This window comes from Etheostoma cragini, chromosome 10 (genome assembly GCF_013103735.1).
Source record: "Etheostoma cragini isolate CJK2018 chromosome 10, CSU_Ecrag_1.0, whole genome shotgun sequence".
Lineage (NCBI taxonomy): Eukaryota > Metazoa > Chordata > Actinopteri > Perciformes > Percidae > Etheostoma > Etheostoma cragini.
In genome coordinates this window covers 8,147,629-8,171,603 of record NC_048416.1, presented here as the reverse complement: position 1 = coordinate 8,171,603, position 23,975 = coordinate 8,147,629, and the positions used below count along the sequence as shown (strand labels likewise).

Genomic DNA, 23,975 nt, shown 5'->3' with positions numbered 1-23,975 from the left:
GAACATAAAAGTTACGTGGTGAGTGAGCTAATCGCCAAGAAGCTGAAATCTCATTCAGGGAATTTTTGAAGGAGTGCCTGGTTGCTACAGCAGAACTTGCACCTGACAAAGTGAGATTGTTCCAAAGCGTGAGTTTATCGCAAAGAACTGTTGCCAATCAAGTTACAGAAATGGCAGTGAAAAATATAGAAGAAAAACACTGAAAAAGACAACACTGAATTTTGAGTTTTATTTGCAAGCCTGTGATGAAACAATAGACATTAGAAATACTGCCCAATTAAAAAAAATTGTGCTTGGGATTACTTCGGAGTTTGATACAATGGATGACTTGCTTTCAAGGCAAGCCATGCATGGCACTACTAAAGGTTAGGATTTGTTTGGGCAAGAAATGTCAGCTATTAACAAGTTGGAACGTCCATTTCAAAAGTTAAGTGGCTTTGCCATGGTTGGCGGTCAAAGGGGATTAACCACATTTATCCAAAGAGAATTGAGGAGCCAAAATATTGATCCAAGTGAGTTAGTTGTGTGGCGCTGTATCATACATCAAGCGAACATTCCCTGAAGCTCAGTAATGTAATGTCAATCGTCGTTTCCACGATCAATTTTATCAAAAGTAGACGGCTGAATAGCTGCTAGTTCAAGAAACATTTGAGGAACTTTTTGAGATTCAATGGCTGAGTCGTGGAGAGATGGTTGCAAGATTTTACAAATTGAGGGAAAAAGTAAATAGATAATAGCAGTATTTGCATTTTTATTTATAAACTGAAAATGTATCAAGGGTTTGCTTTCCTTTGAATCAATGCCCTAATATTTAATTGCATAACCATTATTTCTGAGAACTGCTTTACATCTGTGTTGCATGGGGTTCGACCAACTTCTGGCAGCTGTGAACAGGTAATCCAGCGCAGGATTATTAAACATACATTTAACAGTTCCTCTGAATTACTGGGTTTTGCCTCAGAAACAGCATTTTTGATGTCACCTCACAAGTCTTCTATGGAATTGAGGTCGGGGGATTGGGCTGGCGGCTCCAGAACATCAATCTGGTTCATCAGGAACCAAGAGTTTGCTCCTTATTGGTGTGTTGTAGGTCATTGTCTTGTTGAATACCCATTTCAAAGGCATTTCCTCTTCGTCATGAGGCAACACGACTTCTTCAAATCAGAATCAGCTGTATTCTAGCTGATAGCTTTGCTTCACATAGCCTTCTTCTGACCGTAACAGTACTCACAAGTAACTTTAAGTCTTCTTTGATTTTCCTGGAGCTTATCATTGGTTGAGCCTTTGCCATTTGGTATATTCTTCGATCCATTTGAATGGTAGTAGACCATTTTTTCCCACATTGTTGGGGATTTGGGTGCCATTTCAGGTCATTTGAAATAATTCTGGCTGAGCAGCCTATACTTTTCTGCACTTTTTTATGTTTTCCCATTTCCAATCAACGTTTTTATCAAAGTCCACCATTCGTCAGAGCAATGTCTGGAACAACCCATTTTGAGTATTTCAGTGTGAAATGCCCAATAACCAGCATGCACAACATCTGCTTCCTTCCTTCCTTAAATATGGGCCATAATTGACACTGGTTTCATCACAGAATCAATCACCTCACTAATTGAACACCGCTATTATTTTGAACATGTCCCTTTCAATTACAGACTGAGCAGCATGCATGTCACAACTGTTGGTTTTCTATGACTCCGCAATACTAGTAATTTTTTTGCCATGTGGAAATATCACTTCTACCAAAAATATGATTCCATGTTCCATTGATGCCAACAATCTCATTCAACCATTTCACAAACTGAGGAAAGGGTTGTGACATGGGTCAGAGGGTATTCTAGGTCATACATGGTGAACCAAAGAATCGGATCTGCTCCTATAGGCACCTTGGTGTTCATATGGATAACACCATTGGCTGGAAGGCCTGTGCTGAAAGTGTGTGTTACCATTTAGAACCGACACTCAAGGTGAATCAGAGAGTTTATCTTGTACAAAGCTGCATTACAGATTATATTCATATTCAGCATATTCTCAGAAAGCATGGCAATATCTAAAAACATCTAATTTAAAGCTTGCTTTTCTCTTGTCTCTCCAGGCACAGGAAATATGGTCTGATTCATCTTTAATTCTCCATGTCAATGAGCTCTCATCCTCTGGCAGAAGATAAAGGGTACCCCAATGTAAACTAAATATTTCTATACTATAGGCCTAAAATTTAATAATGCTGCTTCAGGCTGCAGGGACTTGCAATTGCTTCCTCTGTGTGTTGCTCTTGTTACTGTTTGTGAAAGATGAGCAATAGATTGTGGCTGAATGATGTGCTTCAGCCTGGCTACATATCACTTTGTTTATGTTGTTTTTTATTATAAGTATATGTCAGCGGTATGATCAAACAATATGTCAGGTGTTATTTGTGAAAGATTTGAGCTCAAGGCAGATAGCCCTCAGGGGACAATAAAGTATCCCCTGCCAAGTCTCCATGATAGCCCTATGTAAAAATGTAAACGTCATAAGACTATAACAAACACATTGTTGGAAAGGTCTCAACCTGGAGAGTAACATGTCTTTTGAAATATTGACCTCTGAACCTTGAACCCAGTACATCTTTAAAGGCTTGTCATTTAGCAACAGAAGATGCTACACACATGGGACCAGCTGTCATACAAAGCTCTGGACCTCATCTGTCATGGTCACCAAACTGTGCCCACTGTAAGCACTGTCATATGGTAATAAGCTATTTTGACCCAATTAACGATTTGATTTTTAAAATCTGATGACTCCAGTTTGTTCCCCATCCCATTCCTTGATCCTCATTTGGTCTATATCCAACGGTGAGGGATTAACATAAATGTCTATCTGATGGACCCCCATGTCGGTGCTTGACCATGCGTCAGACATTTGACGAGTAGGAAGTGAGACTTTGTTGCCCGGTGATTCCAATTAGCCACTCCGGGTCTAGTTTTTCAGATCCTGTGTTATTAAGCTCTCCCAACGTAAATTCCGGACTACAGAGCACATCTGATTAAAAGCAACATGCTCTAATTTTAGAAATAAAATTAATTTTGTACTTGTACAGGCTGCACCGGATTTAAAGCCGCAGGTTGTAATGTTAGATATTTACACAGAAAGATATTGCACGTGAGGATTTTAAATTTAAGCCTACCAGGAAAAGTCATTGATCGGCTTCTTCATCTTCCTCCTGTGCACTAAAACCATCAAAGTCCTCTCCTTCAGTGTCCGAAGTGAAGAGCCTCAGGATCAGGTCACTAACTTCAGTCTCTGAGTAGTTGCTCTCACTTGAGTGCACACGGTCCTCTTCATCACGCAGCAGTCCAGCCTTCCAAAACCCGTTGGTGATGGTGGATGTTTTAACACGGCTCCACGCATTTAGGGTCCACTGGCAGACTTGAGTTAAAGATGCTCTTCGCATGTGGCCTGTTTTGGCAAAGGATTTCCTGATTTACATCCAAGCCTCCCACTCAACGCGCGGTGCCACTTTAAATGGCCGGTTCACGCTAATGTCCCGTGGCTGCAAATACCTAGTGGTGCCCCCAGGAATCCCTGAGTTTGTACTTTTGATGGCAGCTTTCACTGATTCTGTTATATGGGCCCTCATGCTGTCCATAACCAACAATGCTTTTTTTTCTGTGAAAAAATCTCCCTGGTTGCTTGGCGTAGCACTCTCTCAGCCAATCCTTCATTTGGCTCTCCATCATCCAACCCTTCTTATTGACTTTCACCATGATTTCTTTTGGGAATTTTTCCTTTGACGCCATTGTCAGCCGCTTAAAAAACACCATCGGTGGAAGCTTTAGTCCAAATGCTGTACAACTCAGAACACAAGTAAAATGCGTTCTCTCATGGCCACTTGTTTTCAGTGTGATGGACAGGTCACCTCTTTTATTAACAGTCCGAGTGAGAGGCAGGTCAAACGTTAAAGGTACTTCATCAATATTCATCATATCATGGAATTCTCCGCTATCTTTGTTTGAGTGAATGTTTTCAAGTTTGGGCCATCTGCTATGACTACCTCTGAAAGCTTTTGTCGTCTTTTTGCATTGACTCAGTTCTTCACGCTGGCGTCTCCGTCTCACCATCAATTCATTTATGCCAAGATTACGTGCAGCAGCTTGATTTCCTTCCTTAAACCGCCAGATTGATTGCCTTCAACTTAAAAGCTACATCATAGGTTTTTCTTCGAGCGTTTTCAATGTTGATGAGGGTGAGTACAAATGACAATTTGTACACCTTCAGTTGCTACTTGCACGTATTTTTTACAATAATGTAATTGTGAAAGTGCGTTTGATTTATCGAACACTTTCATTGGATCTCTGTAAACTACTCATCAATCTTATTGGTCTACTGTTACGAGGCAAAATGTTTTTGGCGGTATGAAAAAAAAGCTGCATTGCAGTGTTCAAAGTGTGGGGAAAAAAGTAGCGGCTTAACATTTGCTCAAGCCTTTTCAGTTACATGTACAAAACAGTTAAGTCTACATACTTTGTGCCATAACATTTTACCACTTTATGTTGCTGCACTTTTCATTTATCTACCATACAAACTTAATTTCTTCAATCTTTATTTATGTGACATAAGAAAATACAACAATCAATAATTATGAACTTATAAAGTTATCACGTTAAAATTAATTTCCAAGTCTGACAAAAAGAGACTCTTGTTCTCTGCCCTGTCAGATACTGTTCTCCCTTGCCACTGCCTGCTCCGTGGCGTGTGTGTGTGTGTGTGTGTGTGTGTGTGTATGTGTGTGTGTGTGTATGAGTGTGAGTGACAGCCCGGCCAGCGAGCTGGTTAATTTTATGCCAGCAATCGTTTGTGGAGCTTTTTAACTCTAAAAAGGCAGATAACTACAGTTAGTCTCCTGTTAGAGCTCCAATTTTCATAAATTGCCCATATTTAAACTCCATACAGTTGATTTCTCAAACTAAAAAGTCTCAGAAGTATATTTAGTAATTTAATAGCAAACTAAAATGTAAAACCTTGCCAGTTCTTGGACACAACAACAAGCTGCGGTTATTGTCATTGTTTGGGATACAGTAGGTGAGAGACTGCTCCAAGGCAAACTGGAAATTTTTACCGAATCAGTAGGCTACGACATCCAGGTATTATTGGCATATTGCTAATTTTGCTTTTGTTTGCATACTACATGCTACATTTTGGCCAAACGCAAAACGCCACTATAGCATGTGGTACGGTCATTGTGATTAATTTTTGTGGTCAATGGCATGATCTGCTAACCTGACGCGCCTTTGGAAATCGTTTTGAAAAGGGTAGGTAGAAACAAAAAAAACTACCAGGTGATTGGAAGAAGCACCTGTTTATCACGTCTGCCGCTGTTGTGTTCAAGGAACAGTCAAAGCCGTCACAATCACCTAAACCATGAATGTAGCTGCCAGTAGCTCCTCGCCGGATGCAGATTGGTTGATCTGCTGCTTTTCAGACAAAAAGATATAAGTTGTTGGTAAGGATGAGCCGGGTACTCGGCTGAAACGAGTATCCGGTACGGATAAAGCACTTTTGTATTATACGAGTAATGCGAGTCAATATCTGTACTCGGATTGGATAAAACTCCTCACTGACTGTGTCCGCGTTCTGTGATAGGCTAGTCACAGTGCTAGTCACAAAGCCCCTCCCTACCATAGACCGTTAAAATAAGTGGACAGAGCATCCGGTTTCGAAAAGTGCGGAAGTAACTTAAACCTGCATTCTATCTGAATTCCTGCAGAGGGCGACAAGCGTGGTTGCAAAAGAGGTTGGTTTCAATAGAAGTCTATGGAGAAATGAGCCACTTCTCACTTGATTTATTACCTCAGTAAACATCTTCATAATGAGTTTATGGTCTCGATCGCTAGTTCTAAGTATTTTGCAATACAGAATGATGTTCAATTTTGAAATTACGGTCTCGTTGATTTTAAAATAGGCGATAAAGCCGGGGGGGTTTTAGGGCGTGGCTATGATGTGATTGACAGTTCTCGGCCTGTCAATCATGACAGAGTGTTAGCAAAGCTTGTCCACGGCACGTGAACTTCCTTTTGGGGGTTGGCCACGTTTCATCGCTGTGACTGTGACACTTTGGTTGGCTAATAATGTCTTGTTCAGCGGTCGGTTGCACGGCAAGACACCTAAAGGAATCGGCAGTTCAGTTTTTCCGGTAAGTAAAATTATATTTTGTTTTAATACAGTTTTTCGTTAGCCAACGTTAGCATCTAATTTAATATCAGTTAACTAATTAACTAAATTAATGAATATACTCTAGCAGTCACCACTTTCACAGTTGAAAGTATTTAAAGGGTCTTTTAATAGCTGGAACTGGTCCACCAGACGTCCACCCACAAGCAAAACGTGAGTCCTGTAATAGATGTATCCTGGTGTTACCACTTTATATTAGGCATATCATTTATTTTGTATATTTTATGTATTTAGGATTAAACTGTTCAAATTAAATATTGACATTGCATGTTCTTGTATGTTTTTTAGTTTTCATACTTTAAAAATGTCAGTGCAGTAAATATCAGGTACATTTGAGTTAATCATTAGTTATGGCAATTAAATAAGTTTAATTCTCCATTAGAATTAGTGACCATACTCTTGTTATGAATTTACAATAGCCCTGCACAGACTAAACAGCACCTAGTGCATTTTCAGTTATCTACTAAAAACTTTCAAAATACACACATGAAAAGTAAGTATGGTAAAATTTAAGAAGTTATATTTATGTGTAATAAAGCCAAAATAGAAAGAAACTTAATCAGTTATAAATTCTATGAAATTACCAAAGTCTTCTTGAATGACTACAATGCTGGATGTTCCTATAGTTCCTTCAGAAAAACAACAAATGTAGCTTTAGAAATACCTTTATTTCACATTGAAATGGGCATCAACTTAAAAGAAAATACTTACACCAAACACTGGCAATATTTTTAAGATAGTTTAAAATTGATGAATTAAATAATGTAGTTCACCTTTACAAGTGTAAATTCCACACATTACACCTGCTGTGGGTTAAGGTAAAGGCAAATTTGACTGTCACAAAACATTTCTGCATAATAAAGAGGTAGTTGAATCTCTAGTGCCACACTGTTAGTACCACACTGTTAATTACAGTAGAAATGGTTGACATTACAAACCACAATATAAAAATACAGCTTAACATTTAAAGCTTATAGCATTTGTGCAGCACTATGTTCAATCAGGTCCAAATGCCTGTGTCAAGAAATAAAAACATGCCCTTACAAATAAAATGAGCATAGTGTGACAGTGTTTGTTGTCTGTAATGCACTATGGAGAAAGGTACTAAAATGTCCAGGAGCAATTATTCATTGTGAGTCCCTGTGTATGAGACATTTCATATGTTGCAGGTTCACATTCTGGTAAAAAGTGTATTCTTGTTAACAGTTTCTTGGTTTACTTGACGAATATGAAAGTGGAAAAAGGCAGCATGGCTGTGTAGAAATGTAAAATGGTCCCAGTAACAACCTCTATAAGTATGTAATGCTCATGGAACAGCACACTGATACTAACTACAATAACGAAGAACAATGAACGCTACTGTTTTAAACTATTTACAATGTTTTACAACTGCGTCTGATGGGGCCAAGAGAGTGTCAAAGACCATGGGGGGGTAAGACTGGGGAGGTAAGGGAGGTAAATCAAATAATGTAACAGGGGGTGTAGGGAACCAGGAATAGCAGAGAAGGTAAGATGAACAGTGTTATGGCCACAATTGTTAAATTAAAAAAAAAGTAATACCATGTTAAATAAATTACACTCATCACATAAGGCATGACACTGGGGGCTTTCTTTGGGGCAATGAAAAAAAAAACATTAAAACTCAAATTCAACAGACATGAACATTTCACTCTTCTTGAAGTTGGGCTTTAATAGATTCTGCCAAATTGTTTAAAAATATATCATTTCCCTTAGTGGTAAAATTAACTCCATCGTGCAAAAAAAGTCCAGGAGTGTCAAACCTTAGTTGAGGGTGATTAGCAAAGCTGCCACTTAAACAATGAACATATGTACTCATAACACTGTTCACAAACCTGCGAGCGTGGTCCATCTTCCCTGGATTGGCAACGGCCCTCCACCTGCATCTCTGGGTGATGCCAGAGAAGATGATCTTCATCCCTGGATACTGCAGGTGGAGGTGCTGCAGGTCCTCCTTCATCCCTGCGACGAGGTTGACGCCCTTGACATCTCCTAGGTCATTCCCGCCACAGTGAACAAGGAGGACGTCCGGGACAGCTCTTCCTTCTAGGGACTGGGAAAAGAAAGGGAGAAGGCTCTTCCACCGCAGACCACCCCAGCCGAACCAAGAGATGGAGACATCCGCAATACCAAGGTTGGTCCCCATGGTCTTTGCCGCTCTCTCTGCCCCACGCCGGACGTAGCTGTCTCCAATGATCCAGACTGTTGGATGGAAAAATGCATTTGAATAGCGAGAAAAGTAGAATATTTTAAGCTATAGAGAAAAAGGATTAATGAACAGCACTTTTAATTACACACTATTTGAAAATACAATACCTTGGCTTAGTTGTACAGAAGTTTGGTAAAAGGTTAATGTTGTACAATGAATAGCAAAAGAAAATGAACTATTACTATTACTTACTGCTGGGGCATCAGGTAGGTGAACAGGCCATCGTCTCAGCACTCCTGTTTCTGAAAGAAAGAGAAAGAATCATCAATTTCCATTTGAGCCCCTCATAGTTAAATATCTATGCACACTAGCATGTAACTGTACTTCATTAATTATCCAGGAGAATACACATGAATCAATGAATGTTCTTTAGTGTAACAGTAACTTAGTTAAATGAGCTTATTTCTGCTAACATTAGCTCTTAACAGCATGTCAAGGCTAAGTGCCCCAACTATAGACTGACAGGGCAAACAGTAGCACATTATCGGTGCATTATGGTTATTATGGTTAGCCAAACATTATAAGAAACTTGGTTATACATGTGCTAATAGCGTTTATGATAAGCATTGGCAATCGCTGTTTTGCATTTCACTGACACTACGTTTAAACTACGAGAAGTAAACTTCGATTTGCAGAAAATTTACGTAACGGACAATTTACATGGTAACTTCAGATTCATTTACTTTGCAATGTGACTCTTATATGTAATAACAGACTATATGGGACAAAGATATACTTAAAACCTAGTGAAGCTAAATCTTACCTTGAATTATTCAGCAGCCGTTGCAACCACATCGGCGGTGAAAGTGGTTAGCTAATGTAACGGCAGAGCAGCGTTGCTAGCTCTCAGCTAACGTCAGTCAGATCCCGCCCATAGACTGTATATCCCGCCCACCGGTCGGTGGCTCCGCTCTCACTCCGCCCTCTTCTCTAAAATCGTCACATCCGCAACCAAGATGGATGCGCCCATAAACGCAAACTCAACGACTCATTTCTGATCTCCACAAACCAATGGGTGACGTCACACATGCTCTGTCCATTTATTTTAACGGTCTATGCTCCCTACACACACAGATTCCTTCTGTTGCTGGGTGCTGGTCACTCTCACTCGCACACAGAACACGGTTAAGTGAAAAGCTCTCTCCCCTTCAGGTCCGCAAGGCTTTTCCTTTAACATTTAGGGTTTCTTAAGCTTCAGGTTTGTTTTATACTTCGGTTCATACTAATACTTAGTAACCAGGAGACTTCTGGTAACCGTGGGGTTTGTTTAGACATATTGCTTGGTAGAATGCGACCCGCGTTGTATCTCTGCCATCAGAGATTTTTTGTTTTTTTAAACCGCCTGCTGGCTCTAACCAGTTTTTTTGAGTGTCTGAAACTTACTTGCTGTGTTTTATTAAAAAAAAAGGCAGTTGTGGTATAAATAAATAATATTACAAATTAAGATACACACATAAACACATTCTAACCCCCCTCCCCCCTCTCTTTCTCTTTTTGTATCTCTTACTCACAGACACACACATACACACACACATTCCAACTCCCCGCCCCTCTCTCTCTCTCTCTTTGTTTCTCTATCGCTCTCTCTCTCTGTATTTCTTACTTACTCACAGACACACACACTCACACACACCTGGTGTGAAAATAAAAAAGAACCCCAAAAAAAGAAGTTATCACACTGATCATAGAAAAATTAAAAGTAAAAAAACTGAGTACATTGAGTATGAAAACTCTTGTTCATTACATTTTACTTAATAATTGCAACCGCATTGTTGTATTTATTGTTGCAAAACTTGTTATATATATAGTTTGTTTGTTACCATGACAACACCATGGATCTGAAGCTCAATGCTGATGCTGTCATGTAAATAGTTTTCTAATGAGCAATAAATATAACAATTTCTGATCAACTCATGTCAATTGAATGTTTAAAATAACGTTCCGGTTAAAGCCCCGCCCATTTCAAGACAACCCGGCCCACTTCCGGGTTAAATCTGCCAACTTCCGGGTTAGGCCCCGCCCAGTCCGAGTACAGCTACGGATACAGATAATTCATGTGGTAAACAGATACAGCTATAGATACAGATAATGCTGTACTTGCTCATCCCTAGTTGATGGCTTTTCGAAAAAATGTGATCTTGCGATTCTGTCGTGATCTAGTGATCTCACGAGCATCCAGCTGCCATGCAAGGTAAACGAATCCATCACTTTTCCAAAATTTTTAGTTTTAGTCAACAAATCTCTTTAAACAGTTTGTGATGAGTGAAAGTCCCAGTGGAGAAAATTATGATTTGCTCATCTAGGAGCATACATCATCATTGTCAACATGGTAACAAATCAAAGGCCATCTACAAACTACAACACCGAAAAAAAGATACAAACATATTCATTAATATAATGATTAAATAAGGTAGTGTCTCCAAAATTACCTCAATATTAACTGCAACACTCACTTCAAAAAAGTACGTTAAATTAATAAATATTTTATTTTACTTTGCGGTTGTAGTTTGTAGACGGTCCCTAAGACCTGGTCTTACTGCCAGTAGCAGCAGCGAAGTAGAAGCCAGGAGGCAAGTGTTATTTAAATAATCTCTTGGTGTACTTACAAAATTTACAATGCCTCCTTTTATTTTACTGGAGAAGTTTGGTAACATTCCGGGCATCATTGGTGGGGTAATTTACAAGATACACATTTGGTTTAATTAGCGCCTATCGAACCATCCTTTTAAAAAATAAAATCCCATCTTGGTGGGTAATGGACAGTTCAGGCTCTTCCTGTCACTGTGTATTTTAAATGCTGATATTCAAAGAAGATATTAAGCAGTAATATTCAAACACAGTTAGTGCAAACTGCCTCCTGCTGAAGGGATTCAAATCAATATCCCACTAGCAGAGTCTCTAATTTTTTTTTTACGTATTCATTTCCATATCTTTGCTGTAGTAAAATCTATTTATTTTTTTACCTTGTCAATTTTACTGCATATTCTTTCATACTCCCAGTATCCGGACTGAAGGTTGTGCATGCAATGGCTGCACTCTAATTGGACTGAAGGTTGTCCCTGCAGTAATTTTAGAGGCTTGTTGCTGGGAAGACGTCAATATTTGGATTGAAGATCATCCCTGTAATAAATTTTATATTGCTCATATTCTTTGAACAGCTAGACAAAGTGTGTTCCTGGTAAATCCAACATGACAGCCCCTGACAACATACTACAAGAAGTGTGTGTGTGTGTGTGTGTGTGTGTGAGAGATCCAAAGCTTATAAAAAAAATGCAGGAAATATATTACCTGTGTGCACATGGGCACGGGAGTTATGTGTGTGTGCCACTGTATATCACAGTGTGTTTATGTCTGTTGACATTTGACTTCCTGTATGATCATCCATGTGATACCAATAACTCCACCATGTGACACCTGCACATAAAAAAGGGTATTAAAAGGATGCTGTGTTCTTTGATAACATCTTTCTCCCCGTGAGACATGCAGTCTGTACCTTCAGGTCAGTGGTTTGATAGCTTCTACCCAATGGCCTTGATACAGTGTATTGGACAAATAGTGAGATGGATTTGTGTTCAAGTTCTTAGCAAAACCTATGGGTGAAGTGTTAAAATGCTTAAAGCCATATGTGGTTTTGTTAGACACTTTCTACTCCTCTATTCAATTGTCATATTGTCTATTGTAATTAACATCATCCATCACTACTAGCTACATCCCTACTCTGCAAATACAGCAGCTTTCACCTCAATTCAAGATATCTACGTGTTCCTTTTCAGATATCTTAATTTAACTTTGGCTAGGCAAAATTATGTTGTCAATGTCTCAAACTAGAGTTAGGGGTAGTCATAATTTCATTATAGATATCTATTATCAAGGTATATCTTAAAATGAATTTTGATTAGAGATATCTGAAATTTTAGAAATCTGTAAGTTTCATTAATTCTAGTCAAAATGTAATAACACATATACTGTATATTGTATTAGAGTTCTGACTAGGCAGTGTGATGGTGAAGATATCAGTATGCAAATAAGGCAGACCCATTGTAGGCGGAAGCAGAGCGTGTTGTTGTTCAAATCACATAACACCTGTTAATTGTTCACTTGTAATTAGCACCATGTCGGAGCAGCCAGAGGGCAAAAGAGCTTTTAATCGTCTTTTTAATACTGCAGCCTATCCAAGACAGGAGCTGGCAGCGTGAAATGATGGTTCAATGTTACTTTCCACACAAACACGACTATTTTGCCGGCAAGTTCGAGTTTGGGGTAAGTTTTCTTTTTTAACATCAGAATTGCTAATTTACTAGCAGAAGTTTGGCATAGCTGTTTAACAATATGCTAACTTAACCAAATGTGCATTCTAGGGTCTTTTTGTGAATGTTTTAAGTTAATGTTTGTTTAAAATGATATTGAAGCCAAAAACTTCACTTTTAAGATTGACAGTTGTTTAGTTTTATCTTGGGTTATATGGCTTTTTGAATGGGTTTCTTAGGGACACTTCCAGGGCTAGAACTACTGCTAGTTCACATCAAAATCAGTGTCAAAACAAGAGACTTTATCTACGGAGCCCCCCTAGGAGCCGGGTAGAGAAAAATAAAGGAACTGTTGGGACGGATTGTCAATTTCAATCCATGTGAACAGATTGGTAAACCGTACAGACCGCAAAGTTTATTTATTTTTCTCTCCTCTGAGCTTAAGGACAATGACCACAAGAGGGAGTTAAACCACTTTTTAAAATTATTTAACATTAGAAGGCTGATGGGCTATCAAATATAGACTGCATTTTAAAAAATGTTTTTCTGTGCTAGCATATTGTACAATGTCCACGTGGTGTGAACGTATTTCACACTTACGTACTCTGCACAGTGCTTTTGAGTTGTTCCCCACAATGGGTTGAATCAGTTTTTTTTACTCCTTTCTCTTTCTCCCAGTCTTTGTTTTATTTCTTCCCGTATTTCGCCTAAAACTCTCCTACACTCCAGTCACCTTCAGTTGCTACTTGCACGTATTTTCATTTAAATGTCACTCACTGACATTTTCCAAACCAGAAAAAAAACAGATTGCCCTGCTTTGCCTCTGATTGGCTAGTAATCAGGCGGGAAAAAAAGTCTGCTGTCTCCTGTGTGTATGGGGAAAGGGGAGGGAAAGATGGAACAGGCAAGACAAACTCCTACGTTTAAATAACATAAAATATCTGCTTGGCAATGTTACGTATACACGAGGATAGGACCCAAATGCAGAGAAGAGAGCGGCAGGCAGGCAGGGGTAAACAGGAGTTTATTATAACCGTTCATCAAACAAAGGGAGCCAAAAAGGGCAAAATCCAAAGAAACATCCAAGCAACTCCAAAAATCCAAACGAGGCAAAACATGGGAAAAAGTCCGGGGGAAAAGAAAGGGGAAAAAACTACACAAAGAGACTCACGGGAAAAATAGGGAACAACAAACAGGAACACACAGACAGGAAAGCGCTGAAAGGACATCGTCGATAGGACAAACAGGCTGGGCAAACTGGCAAGACAAAGGCAAAATGATCTGACAAGGCACAAGGGAAACACGACATTAAATACACAAGGTGATGAGGTAACGAGAGGCAGGTGACAAGAGGGCAGGGAATCAGTTGGGAAACATCAGGGGCGTTTCTCAATCTGTGTTCTTCTATGGACTTGTGTCCTTGTGTTCTTGTGAAACGTAATGTTTGGTGACCAAAGTACTGACCCAATACACAAGTTAGCATTTTGCCAAGAACAGTTAAAATCCCCGGATGTGATCTCGACACGCCCATTTTACCGAGGATACATCGGATGGTAACTTGTGTGAACTTGGCCGGGCCGGTATCCCTGCATTCAATTTGGGTGTAAAGCGCGTATGGTTTCCAGTACATAGATTTTCACAATTTACGTCTATTATTAAATCAATAGATTCATTTTTAAGATGTTTTAAGGCAAGAAATCAGCTGTGTAGATTTTGAATATAGGCAGTTCAACAAAAATGTATGTGGAATTAAAAAAGCCTTCGGAGTTGGACAGCTCCACAATCCCCGGCGGGCATAGCAAGCTCGCCAGCCGGGAATGACTCTTGCGAGCCGGTCAGTCAGTCAGCTCACAGACCCCTCTGGCCCCACATTTAGACAGACCCCTCTGGCCCCACATTTAGACAGACCACTGCAGCAACAACAATGGAAGAGGAAAGCCAGGTCCACAATTGTAAGATATTTAAAACAATTCGGTTAAGTATACCGACGGCAGTGGCTAACTTTACCCAGTTCATCTATACTTTTAATACCTATTTTAACGTTTCTTTTCTGCTTTCAATAAAAAGTGAATCCCGAACAATGTTACAAGGATTTTTCATTGCCGTTGTGTCGTTATTTAAACAGTTATTGGCCTGTGATACTTAATAGCACTTTAAATGAAAACTTAACAAAACAACAAGGCGGTGTGAAAGGTGACTGTCCATGCTTTATTATGAATACACACATGAAAGCTAACTATAAAGTGGCAAGCGCTGAGGGTGTTACGCAATAACAGGAAGAACGCTTTGTCTCAAACCTGTCAACAGCGTTTTGTGTGCTTCTGAACTTGCGAGTTCATTCTTCCAGGTACAGCCAGCAAGTACGGTCTCCCCAAGAACACAAGTCCGTTCTTTGCTTACTTGGTATTGAGAAACGCCCCAGGTAATCACAAGAGCGGGAAGACACAGGAAGTACACTAGAGGCAAGACGAGACAGAAAACAGACCTCAAAATAAAACAGGAATCAGAACAAGCAGACACACAAGACCGGGGAGAAAACTAAGACACAAACACAAGGACGCAAAAAAGGGAAAAGTAATCCCAGCAAAACCCCAAATCATGACTTATTATTATGGAGATGGGAACAAGCCCAAATAAGCAACTGCACTTTTAAAACAAGCCCACAGCCACCAACCCGCGGCTACCAATATACCAATATTTGTAACCAACATTGCATAAAAAACAATGCCAAAGTTGCTTATAATAAGCGGACTTTGCAACACTGATCAAAATTGCTATTTTTTAAAATACTAAGGGGCAACCAGATAGCTCAGTTGGTGGAGCAGTCGTCCATATATAGAGCGGGGCCGGGTTTCTATTTAGACCTGTGGCCCTTTGTTGCATGTTACAACCCCCACCCCGCCATCTTTAGCTGTCCTGTTGAAAATAAAGGCCGAAAATACCCCAAAAATATCTTTACAAAAATAAATAAAACTAAATACTAAGAAGACTTAACACAACATGACACTTTGCTTGTAGTATTCTAAGGGTCCCTACACATGAACTCGAGCACTGAGAACATTGTGTACAAAGAGTTTGCTTAAAAGACGTTTTTGTTAGCACAGGACCTAGCTACCTCACGTTGCCTTACGTTTGCAACCATACGTAGCTGATTTCCAGCATTTAAACTATTATTTTAAGTAAACTCCTTGTACACAAACAATGTTTCCAAAGCGCGAGTTGAAGTGCACCTTTTGTCGTCGATATCCTTTTTAAACAAACGCTTGTGTACATTGACAAAAACACCTTGGGATGCATTTTGACGATGGTTTTGCTTTCCTAAATTGTTTTGCTGGGTTGACGTATGGTGCTTGGTTACTGTTTAGTTATTTGTGGCATAATTTACTGGCTGGCCTGATGCACCAGCCTCAAGTATTTACGCTTAACGTTAATTTACCTTATAGTTACTTTCAACCTGAAAATTAATAGCTAGAGGCTATCATGGCGTATTACTGTGGTTAAAAAAAAGAACTAAGAACTTTTTTTCTCATCTAAGGAAGCTAATGTTATTGCTCTCCCTTGGCAAGAATAGCATGCACGTCAGCATCTTTATTACAATGTATTAGTGTGAATCTCTATCATGCATACATCTTACGTCAAAAATAACCAAGGGTAATTTAAGCCTTATCATAAACATAGATGCTTATCAAACATTGCATCTTGCCAATATTTTTGAGTGACCAATATGCTTTTCGGCCCAAAAAAACAAAAGACCAACTGTATTGAATCAAACAGTGCGCTCATTTAACGTGACTGGTGATGTGTACGTGGATAGGCCCGATATTAAATAACTGTAATAAACTACTGTTGCTAACATATTTTTTTCGGTCCAGGATCATATAAGCTTATTTATTGATTAATTTTTTTTCTTTTAACGTTACTCTGGTGTAACATTAGTGCTGCATATTATGACTGTTCTGTAAGCTTGGCTTTCATTTTTATATGCTATATTTACTATTACTTCCTGGTCACTTGGCCCTACTGTCTTTCTTTTAATGTAGATCTCCAAACGGAGAAATGAAAATAGAAATGAAAAAAGAAATTGGCCCGTTATTTGAATTTTGTTTAGTAATTTTTAGTTTTTGGATTTAGAAACCAAGTCAGGAGAACGGGTCCTTTTTTTTAATGTTTCTTTGTTTTTTGTTTAAATTGATAAACGAAAAAAAGGCGGTTTTCTCAATTTTTTGTTTTGTGGTTCAAACGAAAAAAACGTACACGGAACCTACTGCAGCGCCTTTTCACTAACACAAGCACGCAATGAGCCTGTTCCATTTACGTGTTCTCTGAATGCTAAGAACTAGTCCTACCAAGGAAGCCTTGACATTGATAAACGGTTTGTAACTCTGATTTTAGATTGAACTGGCTTTGTTCAATTTTGTTTCCTACTTCTCTGCTACATGTTCAGACATATGAGCCAGTATGAAATGAACACATTTGTCATCTATTTTCCTATAACCAGCTTTGTGTTTCTGGTTTAATAAACTCCCTTTGTGTATTGTGAACATGGAAATATTTTGTGTTGTTGTGAAACTATTAAGGGCAAAGAAACTTTTGATAAACCTTTAATACGCTAAACTTCAATGTGGCTTTTATTTGTATTGCTCTGTTTGATTGTTTTTTTGAAGTGGTCCAATGGTCCTATTAAAGACCCAGGGTTTGCTACTGGTTTACATACTTTAATGTTCAAAAATCACTATAACACTAAACTGCTCAGGGCTCATCACACAACCATAGATAGTTAAAACGTTTTTGAAATGACTGCAAGCTTTGTTACAAGCTAGCAATCAAACACAACAACGGCTGTCACTTGAATGGCGTGTTGAGCTAACATTAGCAATCAATCAATCATAGATAGCTAGAACGTTTTTAAAATGACTGCTAGCTTACCTTAGATTAGCTAGACGCATGGACAACGCAATGTTTACGTGTTAACATTACCACCTTTTGCTCCACTGCTGCTTTTGTAGGGACATTCTAGCTTTAGAAAAAACAAAAAAAATGTCACGAACCAACAACAACCTGTCACACATACAGTGTATTTGTCAGGGTACAACAGGCGGACCCAAATGCACGACTCAGGACTCAAGATAAACAGGTAAGTTCAGTTTATTGTTCCAGAACAATAAGGCAACAGTACAAAATCGTCAGACAAAATCGTTGTCAGGATAAAGGCAAACACTAGGAAAAACAAACTGGAAAATGCTGGAAAGTGAGTCACATGAGGTTAGTCAACAATCTGGCACAGGTGAGTGAGTTTGGTGAGCAGAGACACAGGTGATAATGATTACACACAGGTGAGATACATAAAGGGCGGAAGGGCAATCACACAGGCGCGAAAGTAGACAAAGACGGGAAGCGCGGCTATCAGAATAAAACAGGAAGCCCAGAACAAACCAAACACAAAATAAGAGTGGAGTGGGACTGAACCTGACAATATTATATATAATAGTTAAATGTTGTTGTAAAAGTCAACAAACATCTACTACTGTAAGTGAAATGCATGCTGGTTGTGAGGATATCATAACAAACTGATGTAGGGAGATGATTGCGTCATGCCAAACGATTTTTCTGTTGCATTGCAAGGGAGGCACAATTGAGTGTATCATGTTTATTTATGTCTTGCACATATGGTACAGTGGTTTCTGGTTATTTAGCTGTTGTATCTTTTATATCTGTACAAGTATTCTTTATTTGCAATTGGCTAGAGTGTATACTATGAGAAACAAATGTTTTGTCAAAAATGTACTGTGTGCCTTTGCTAAAATCAATACTATTAAGCTGCCTAAATATACAATGTTAGCAGATGGACAATATTACAGTGAGGGCAACTATCACATGTTCATGTTGACATCAAAGTATTTTGAATTTGTACTGCAGTAACTATTTTAAACACAAGCTGTCGGTATTACATATTGCACCTTTACGTAAAAGCACTAATACCACAGTGTAAAAATACTGTGACAAGTACAAATATGTAAGTATCAGGAAAATGTGCTAAAGTATTCAATACAGACATATATGAAATTAAATTACACTTTAGAGTGTTACTATGGCTAGACTACCAATAGGTCATGCCAGAATATCCACATCCTGGAGTTGTTACATCTGTGCATGACTTGGACTGAATTGGTTAGCAGGAACTCTCACTACTTCTTGCCAGTTTAGCAGGAATTGCAGCAGCTGCACCTTGTTGAGCAGGGTTGGATCCAAAAATCTTTGCCTTGGATGTGAGTGGCTGTCTTTGAAGACATCCTGAGATAAATATCATGACATGGTGTGTGGTTGACAACAGTGCAAAAGCCGTGGTTGTTCCATTGTTCCCTAAAAACATCCAGGTCACGATTAATCCGTGGCAGGTCAACATAGTGCAATGCCTACAAGTGCAGCTCATTTGTACAGTTAATGATGTCATCATTTTCAAGGAAGAAGAAAAGCTGGAGGCACACATTTGTCATACCCCGCCAAAGATCTCCCCAACCGCTGGTGATGGACACTTTTGTCCTGTATAGGCACTTCCCCATTTCGGATCCCTGGTAAATGTTCATGAACAAGCAAACACTGTTTTCTCTCAGCACAAGGCTACAGCCTGGACCTCAAAGATGCAGCGATATTGCATCAAGCGTCCAGGGTCTTCTCCGGCGCTCCATGGATGCGTGCCGTTGATAACTCCATAAACACGACATCCAAGAAGGAAATGGTACAGTTAGACATGTCTTGAGGAGGTTTCCAACGGGTCGCAATCACGTTTTTAAGCTTTAGAGCGCTGGGAGATCATTCAGAATCAAAACATTTACAGTAACGGGTACAGTAGCATTAAATAAGGTGGAAATTTTGGATGCAAAACTGTTCCAGAACTGACTAACAGGAGAACACTCCCAGATGTGAAGATATGTACCTTGAATTGTTATTGGGCAGAAAGTGCATAAAGGGCTGTTAATTATTTTCTTGTGGTGCATTTTCACAGGGGTGAGATATGTCTTATGAATGAAATTGTAGTGAATCTTATGGGGGTCTGGATTACAAGATACTTCTGGAATGTTAGACTATACATCATCATGCCAGGCACGATCAACCCCCCTGGGCAATCACGTGCCCAGAGTTTCTCGATAGGAAGGGCAGATATTTTTCTGAAATTCATCAATTAATAAAATATTTTTTGCTAGCTGTTGGTGCTCATTACTGAATCTACACTGTATTACTGAGTTAGCGTTACCGGGAGGTCATATAGTTGCGATTAATGTTTAGCTCAGACAGAAAATCATTCATGTAAGATAAAAGAATAAGTTACAGATGCATTTCAAGTGTTGCATATGGTAACTTATCTTACTTTGGATGTATCCTGAGCTAAACCGGATTTAGAATGAAAGAATGGAATTCTGCTGCCAGAGGCAACCAGAATGGATTTACAAAATTATCACAGAACTAACCCTAATTGAACCTGTCTGTTTACTATGAGGACAAACCGGACACTGTGCATTTACTTTTCATCCCTAAGTCCACTTGGGTTCCCTCTGCTGCACAACTTCCACCTGAAGTTACAAAATTAACTCAATCAGATGCTGAATATTTTCAAAAGCACCACAAGATAGGCTGGACTTAATCAAATCTGAATTAAATTTGAAACTAATGGCACTTCGTCAATTGAATGACAAATTGTTGTCAAACCTGAAGACAAAGGGAGCTCAGTTGTTCTCATGGACAGGAAGGACTACCTTTGGGAGGGATACAGACAATTAAATGATAAAACATGTTATATTAAATTAAATAAACCCATATGTAAGGATACCACACATCTAGTAGATACGACTCTTTAATCACTATACAATAAGACATTTATCAATCATAAACCAAAAAAACTTACCTCAAGGGAAATGAATAGCCTAGAATGCGGCGCTTTGATACGTTGCCAAAAATCCACAAAAAAAAGAGAACCATGGAGCCTCCCATTTTGCATTCCACTGGGTTGCCCTATTGTCTCAGATTATGAGAGCGAGACATATTCTAAGGCAGAATGTATGGATTATTATTTGAAACCTCTGCTGATGTTATATCTAAGCTACATTAAGGACACTTGCAATTTTGTGGAGAAAATCAAAAGTGCAGTCTTCTGCCTTCCTTTACTTCGTTGATGTGGACAATTATATACGAATATACAATCTTCAGCATGTCCTTTAGTGGTTACATTTTTTTTTCTGAAACACCCAGATAGCAAAAGACCCAACAAGGAAAATACTTGAAATTAATCATACCAAACATTATTTTGAAGTTACCATACCATACCATACCAACTTTATTTGTTAAGCGCTTTACAACAACCAAAGTTGACCAAAGTGCTGTACAGAAAATAAACAAACAAATGTATAATTAATAACCATACAATTAAAAAACACACAAAGTAGCAAATAAGAACAAGTAAATGAAGTCAACATCTTACTATGTGTCAAAAGCCAAAGAGAAAAGATGGGTTTTAAGAAGGGTTTTAAAAACAGATAAAGAAGAGGCCTGTTTTACATGCAAAGGCAGATCATTCCATAGTTTAGGGGCAGACACAGCAAAGGCACGGTCCCCTCTGAGTTTACGCTTAGTTTTAGGCACAGTCTGGAGCAGCTGATCATCTGACCTGAGAGCGCGGACAGGTTTATAAGAGTGTAGAAGCTCAGAGAGGTATGGCGGAGCAAGACCATTTAGTGATTTAAAAGCAAATAACAGAAGTTGATGGCCAATATTTTTTACAATTTAAAGGCACGGCGATTGGGAAACGGTTTGCACCCTTGTGCGCTAATTTATTCATGACAGAATGAAAGGAAAGCACTTTCGCATCCTGCCCCAAAAAATAAAATAAAAAAATACAGACGACATTTGGGGAAGCATTCTAAGAAGAATTTGAACAATTCATAATTACCTTGAGTAACCACAGGCAGTCCATCAAATTAAAATCCACTATTAGTCAGGACTCCATAGACTTTTTAGGAACGACAACCTTCAAAAGGTGCTGATTTCAGCTGTGGGATGGTAACAGTGTCAGGATTTTGAGCCCTACTGTTGATGCCAAAAGATAGAATTGTTTTTTCCACCATTGTCGAAACTGGTGATTTGGCTAATACATGTGCAAAAGTAGCACCTAGAAACCTGTCAACCTGGATGAGGTTTTGGGAAAAGATGGTAACCTGGAAAGGTTGGAGTTTCCTATCATGAGCCATTTGTTCTTGTGCTCTAGTGACCAAATGATTCTCTTTTGGTTGGTTTGTTTATGCCTGAAAGGCCTGTTTTTAGGGGTTGTTGAGACAGGTACAGTTGAAGTGGTAGGAGCAAATGAAAATGAGCTCTGTACCTGAGACCTGGGTAAGGGGCAGGAGTGGGAGAGCGTCTGCAAGTAAGGAGATCAGCTCCACGTCTGTTATAACCTACTGCTGTTCTTGGGTCACCTCTCTCATGGGTTGGGTATTTTGCACCATTCCATGGGAGGTTTTGTGGACTTCTGCTGCCATATGTGCTGGGCCAGATCTGAGTGCATCCCACTGTGTGATCCTCTGTGGGACTCCAGGTCTGGTTGGGGTGGAAGGTTGGGAATGGCCTGTCCCAAAAACTCAGCGATAGCTGACCTCAAATATCTCCTTCGTGCAAGTAGTACACCTGGAGCTGTGGCTGAAGCAGGAGAAGGAGGGGGGGGGCAGGAGGTTGTGGAGATGCCGCCTCACCTATGCCATGTGGAGCCACAGAACAAGCCACTGTCTCTAACACAGGTGAGGTCTGAGTCTGTGTTACTCTCTGTGGACCCCCCTTTAGCTGCCGACCTGCTTTCTTCAGCCTCCAGTTTTTTTTTCACAGGAGTATCTGTAAGGACAGCGGTTTCCCTTTTTTTCCTGCCCCTTGTCGTCTGCTTTTTGGGCCAGCTTTTAGGTGTTGACAGATGGACACAGGTGAAAAAGGTGTGTCCATAGCAGAGGATGATGGCTAAGGCTCGGACACCACCTATGTGACAGGGGATGATGCTCTAACTGGCATGGAGGATGCCATTGTTGCCACATTAGGTGGTGGAGTTGTTAAGGAAGATGGAACCTCTGGTGTCACTGCTGGCAGTGGGCGGTCTGTGACTAAGAATGGTGCAAAGTCACTGAAAATAATCATGTTTAAAGGCCAAACTCCAGTGCATACAAACCCTGCCTGAATATTTGCCGGAAACGCAGCACTGGGAAGGGCACTCTTCATAATGTCTGGCAGATCATGTATACCAGCCTCTTCAGTGGCCGTTATACACTGCGATCCAAGGGCTGCAGCTTATGGGAACAGTGTGGGAACAGGGGAATGAGAAGAGGACAATGCTCTGGCTCCTGCAAAAACCAATCCCCTCCACAGAAAGGTGGGAGGTATGGTTGTCCAGAATTAGTAGCACTTTTGACTCCAGTGAGGACTTGGTGTAAGTCTGGAAGTGCTTTAGGAAGACCAAAAAGTCCTCCCCTTGCATCCACACAGATCCATTTGCTGTGCAGTCAGCGGGGGGCCAGGGCCTTCGAACGCCAGCCGGGAGTCAGAGGTGCTGGGCGTCTGGCCAAGGTCCGGGGGAGCTGGACATCCGGTTGGGGGAGCCGGTCAGCTGGTCTGGAGAGCCGGTCAGTCCAGAGTTACTGAAGGAAACCTAGTGGAGCTGCAGGCTCTCTTCCAGCAAATAGAGCTCCCTAATTAAGGTGGTCATGCGCAGAACCTTGAGAATCCCAGGTTTGCCTGCGATTGTGTTCCTGGCCAGCAAGCAAATGGTGAGCCGGCGCCCCACATCCGTTGTCTTCCCCAGTTCCGTGATGAACCGGCCGAGGGCTTATTTGAGCCGGTCCAGTTCCTCTACATAGAAGTTAAATTCTGCTGGGTCCATTTGTGTCCAGATCCTTCTGTTAAAGGGAGGTGAGGATAGGAGCCAAATTAAGCAATGAGACGGCAAGCAGGAGCAGGTGCTGACAGAATCCAGGAACCACTGGAAAAACAAAAAGGTCCAACATGAAAAAAGGTCCAAAATAGGTCCGGGGATAGGCAATACAAAACACGGAAGCAGCAGAGGGAAACTCACGGGAAAAATATCACTGGGGGGAATCTGCTACAACTCACGGGGAATCTCTGGAGCATGACAGGAACACGAACACAACGACATGACATAAGGATCTAGCACTAGACAAAGGGAACACAGAGGGTGTTTCCCAATGTCAAGGAAGGATCCTTGAAAGCCTGAGTTTCGAGGATGCCACGTCATCAACGTCCGTCGAAGG

General features: G+C 40.1%; 1 long non-coding RNA gene across 1 annotated transcript; it reads left to right on the top strand.

The window, feature by feature from the left end:
• The first annotated feature begins 2,878 nt into the window (after positions 1-2,878).
• LOC117952234 lies at positions 2,879-10,057 on the top strand. The gene is made up of 3 exons (XR_004658353.1): positions 2,879-2,930; positions 5,631-5,635; positions 10,048-10,057. It is a non-coding gene; the product is annotated as an uncharacterized LOC117952234 (long non-coding RNA).
• The last annotated feature ends 13,918 nt before the right edge of the window (positions 10,058-23,975 follow it).